General features: G+C 40.4%; 1 non-coding gene across 1 annotated transcript; it reads left to right on the top strand.

Moving 5' to 3' along the window:
* Positions 1-2,404: 2,404 nt before the first annotated feature.
* LOC131154608 (small nucleolar RNA R71) lies at positions 2,405-2,510 on the top strand. The gene has a single exon (XR_009136527.1). It is a non-coding gene; the product is annotated as a small nucleolar RNA R71 (small nucleolar RNA).
* The last annotated feature ends 1,922 nt before the right edge of the window (positions 2,511-4,432 follow it).

Raw genomic sequence — 4,432 nt, 5'->3', positions numbered from 1 at the left:
CCGAGTTGAATATGACGGCCAGGGGCTAGGTTTTATTTGACGATATGGGCTAGGATTTTGTTTAGCAGCTGTGAGTTGAGTTGTATATGATGGCCAGGGGCCAGGTTTTATTTGACGGTCGAGGGACGGGTTTTATAATATGATAGGTTTTATACAAAATGATTTGAACTACAGTTTTTATTACTTAAATTACATGATATGCTTTAGAAACTCTGAGGACCAGTTGTATTAAAAGCATGGTACCATTGCTAGAGATTCAGTATTTGGTCATGTGCACCCACACTGTTCTGGATAAAAGTGTAGGGTGGTTTCAGCCGATTAGGCTTCGGAGAGGAGATACCTTCCCTAGAAGTCTGGACTAGGAACTGGTAAGGCAATCTGACCCGCAACTGGATTGCGGATGCCTGCAAACGTAGTTAGCAGATGGATGATTTTGACTTTGTCTAGGTAGATCCCCAAGGGCTTAGTTTAGACTTAGAGCTGCACAACCCGCACCATGAAGGAAGTAAATGGTGTTTAGTCACAGGGAGTGTCTTTTATGCATACCTGTAGATTTATGTAAATAATGTTACTTATTTACTAAACTTTTTATACTAGGGAAACGAGACGAGTATTTTCAACTATTTAAAGTGAGTACAATGTAAAATAGTTATTTTCAGTTAAATGGAGGATGAATTTTTTCTGTAAACACTAAATTCATGCTAACCACACATTGATGTTAACTTTATCTTCCTTACTAAGAAGTGTCTCACCCCAATATAAAAATTATCGTTTCAAGATACATAGGGGATCATGCAAAGTAGACTAAAGGGGCTGAGTTAGAAGTATAGTGTATGTACATGTGATGTATAGATTTAGTTTTTTTTTTTTTTGGTACTATTTTAATGGGTTGTAATATGGATAATTGGAGACTATTGTGTATAAAGGTGGTTTAGAACTTTGGTAAGGGATAATGAAGAATGTTCTATTCACTTCCACTGCATTTATAATATGAATATGGTATCAAGTACACATATGTTACTAAAGTAGCACCCCGAGCCCACGTGGCGGGTCGGGGCATTACAAGTATTAAGAAACTCATATGCTCGGCCTACCTAACCAAACCATCCATGTGCACGCTTGATTCTATCTCCTACGTTGTCAGGTTCTTAAGGAATTTTAGGAACACAAGTGATTGCTTAATGTCGTCGAGGAGAGGCTTATCCATTCTCACTTGTTTAAACTTGTCCCAGATGGACTCAACTGAAGCCTCTTTCCTAAATATAGAGGGTGCAAGTGGGGTTATCGTATGTGTCACTGGGTACCCGTGAAAAGTCTTATAAGGGGCGAAGTGAGGTGTGGTTCTTTTGGTGGTAGGCATGAGACTCAATGGTCCTTGTACCCGACTAAAGGAAGAAAGAGTGCATGAATCCGCATTGAGTGCTTCTAGTTTTTCATCTTGGGTCTCCCCTATGCTCAACTGCTCCTTGCCTTATTTAGCCTTCAACCTTCCATTTTGAAATGTGATTACCACTTGGGCCTGCTCAGAATATGATGAGAGGCTAGCGTTTAGTTCATATTCTACCCCATATTGTCCATTAGGATTTACTATAGGCTGACTTGGTAACTTGCTTTCATCTCTCAGACTCATGGTAGTAGCTAGTTGTCCCAAAGTGGCTTCTAGATTTGCAATGGATTGGGAGTGAGAGTGAAGGAGTTGTCGATCCGCTTAGCGATTAACTTCAATATTCTTAAGGGACCTTAGCATCGTCTCTTGAAATGTGTCATACTTGGGTTGCGAGGGAGATGGATGCTGGGTGGTTAAAAATATGGTGGCTGAATCAAGATAACTTTGGAGATTTAGGTGTTGTCATGGAGGCAAAGTATTTGGGCTTATGGAGGTCTTTGGGCTTGAAAACCCGGAGCTTGCAACCTTCATAAGACGTTATGTTGTTGTTTCCACCCAAGGTTGTATGTGTTTGAATACGGGTCATTAGAGGCCTTGTCATACTAGTTGTGAGTGGCTTTATTTCCTCATAGCCAAGATCAAGTGGGAATGTGCGTGTGGGCAATTATAACATGTATGGGAAGGGTCGGAGCAGATTGCACATATCTCTACACACGCCATTTTTTGTGGTCCTAAGGACAAGCATTAATTCAGCTTTTTGGATATGGCATGCAGAGTAAGGGCTAAGTCTTGGCTTGTGGCTAACTCGTAAACTCCTTTAGGTTTAGAAGTTAATGGATTAGATAGTCTACAGGTGGCAGCCATGTCCTGTTGAGAGTTTTTAGCCAAATTTCAAAGAGAATCCAAGCATCATTCTCATGCTTAGTGAGGAAAGTACCTCCGCACGATACATCAACCATGGACCTATCTCTCTCAAACAACCCTTCATAGAGAGTTTGGACTAATTAACACTTGGGGACCTGGTGATGTGGGCATTTACGGAGCAGATCCCTAAAGCACTCTCAAGTCTCAAAAAAGAGTTCCCCATCTATCTATGAGAAACTTGTGATGGCTCTCCGAAGCTAGTTAGTCTTCTTAATTGGAAAGTACTTTTAAAGAAATTCATGTTGCATGGTGGCCTAATTGGTCACCGAATTCAGTTCTAAGTATGTCAACCAATATTTGGCTTTATCTTTTAGAGAGAATGGGAAGAGCTTAAGACAAAGAGCATCATCACTGAAATTAGGGATGCAGATGGTGGAACAAATTTTCAAGAACTCATCTAGATACAGATAAGGATTTTTCATCGAGTTCCTATGAAAGTTGGGTAGCATTGCAATGATTTAAGTCTTTATATCAAATTGTATTGCCTGAACATCCAGGAACTGGATGTAAGACGATGATGTGTATGCATTAGGTACAAAGTAGTCCCTGTGAAGCCGAAGGTGTCACTCTCCCACCACAGGTAGGTGGGGAGCATGGGGTTCCGAGATTTGCTTAGCAGGAGCCAAGGGATTATCTTTAGCCATTGCTTTTAGTTCAAACGACTCAGCCTTCTCCAGATTAGAGATAGGTTTCCAAAGGGACCTACAAGATTTTTCAATCTCAAGATCTCTTGGAATTATCTTGGGTTCCAAAGAATGCAAACCAAATATACACACGTGTAAGCACGTAGATTCAGACTTCATAAACAAAAAACAAAATAATAAAAATACAAATTAACAAAGAAAGTGAAAACAAAAGGAGAGCAAATAAAAAGAACAAGACAATAATACACTAAAGCAGAAGTCGGCTTATAACCATAGCCAAGTCCCCACCAACAGCACCAAAATTTGGTAGGCTTGCCAAGACTTGGGTCCTTAACTACCAAAAATAATATTTATAAAACCTAACTATCCCGAGTTCAGTAGAAAGTGGGTATGTTAGTTATCGATCCACGGAGACTTAAAGTGTCGTTATCAAACCACTTTTAGATTAGTTTATAATAGCCATGTTGATTACGCGTCAGAACTACGTAATTGGGCATTGTGTTCCGGGCTTTACGGTTTATATTGTTAATTAAAAGTCCAAAATTGTCCAATATTTTAATAAAGTGCCAAAATTATCATTATTGAACTTTATTGCACTATTTATGAAGTTTTGGTACTTTTTTTGTCGCAGGAAAATTCCCGGGAACCAAAACCGACACCTGTTCGTATTTCATGCATAATTTTTCTGTCCGAGCTCCGATCGAGACGATTCAAATTTCTGGAGAAAGAGGAAAGGATTATCTACAATTTCATCTTTTGATTTTTATGAGATACAGGCTCCATAAGAGTCAGATTTGCAATGAACAGAGAACAAATAAAATGAGAAAATAAAAAAATAGATTTATGAATGGGTATTTGATGTGACCCGGCCATGCATGGCCGGGTCGGGTTGGCTAAACCGGGTAGGGTTCAATTTTTACCTCTTTATAATCATCTTCCTTGCATAGCTACAGGGATATAAAAAAAATCCTTTTTTCTTTTTGCTGCCATTCACTCCTCTTCTCTTCTCCTTCTTCTTCTTCTCTTTCCCTTTAATCGTTTTTCTTTTCTCTCTGGCTCTCTTCTTCTCCTCTCTTTGTTTTTCTTGTCTTTGTTTTTCTCTCCTTCCCCAAACTCCTCTCTTCTCTATCCCCTGTTCTTTCCTGCACATAGCAGTCTCCAAACACCATTACAGCAACAGCAGCTTCACGGCACAGCAACAATACCAGCCGAGCACTCTGCTGCTGCCATAGCAGCAACCCCATACCAGCACCCACAGTAGTAGCCCGTGCGCCAGCTTCCCTTGCTCTAGCTCTCCTCAAGCAGAGTAGCAACATAGCAGCTCCAAACTCCCACACAACAGCTGCTGAACCTCTCTTGGCTAGTCTCCATAGCAATAGATCCTCCAGCAAGCTTTGCAACTTGCTGCAATTTTCCGGCCATAGCACTGCCTCGGCCATAGCACATGCCTTTGCTTTCTCTTTCTCTTATTTTGTTT

Source organism: Malania oleifera, chromosome 4 (genome assembly GCF_029873635.1).
Source record: "Malania oleifera isolate guangnan ecotype guangnan chromosome 4, ASM2987363v1, whole genome shotgun sequence".
Classification (NCBI taxonomy): Eukaryota; Viridiplantae; Streptophyta; class Magnoliopsida; order Santalales; family Ximeniaceae; genus Malania; species Malania oleifera.
The sequence above is the reverse complement of the archived record's forward strand: the minus strand, read 5'-3'. Positions and strand labels throughout refer to the sequence as shown.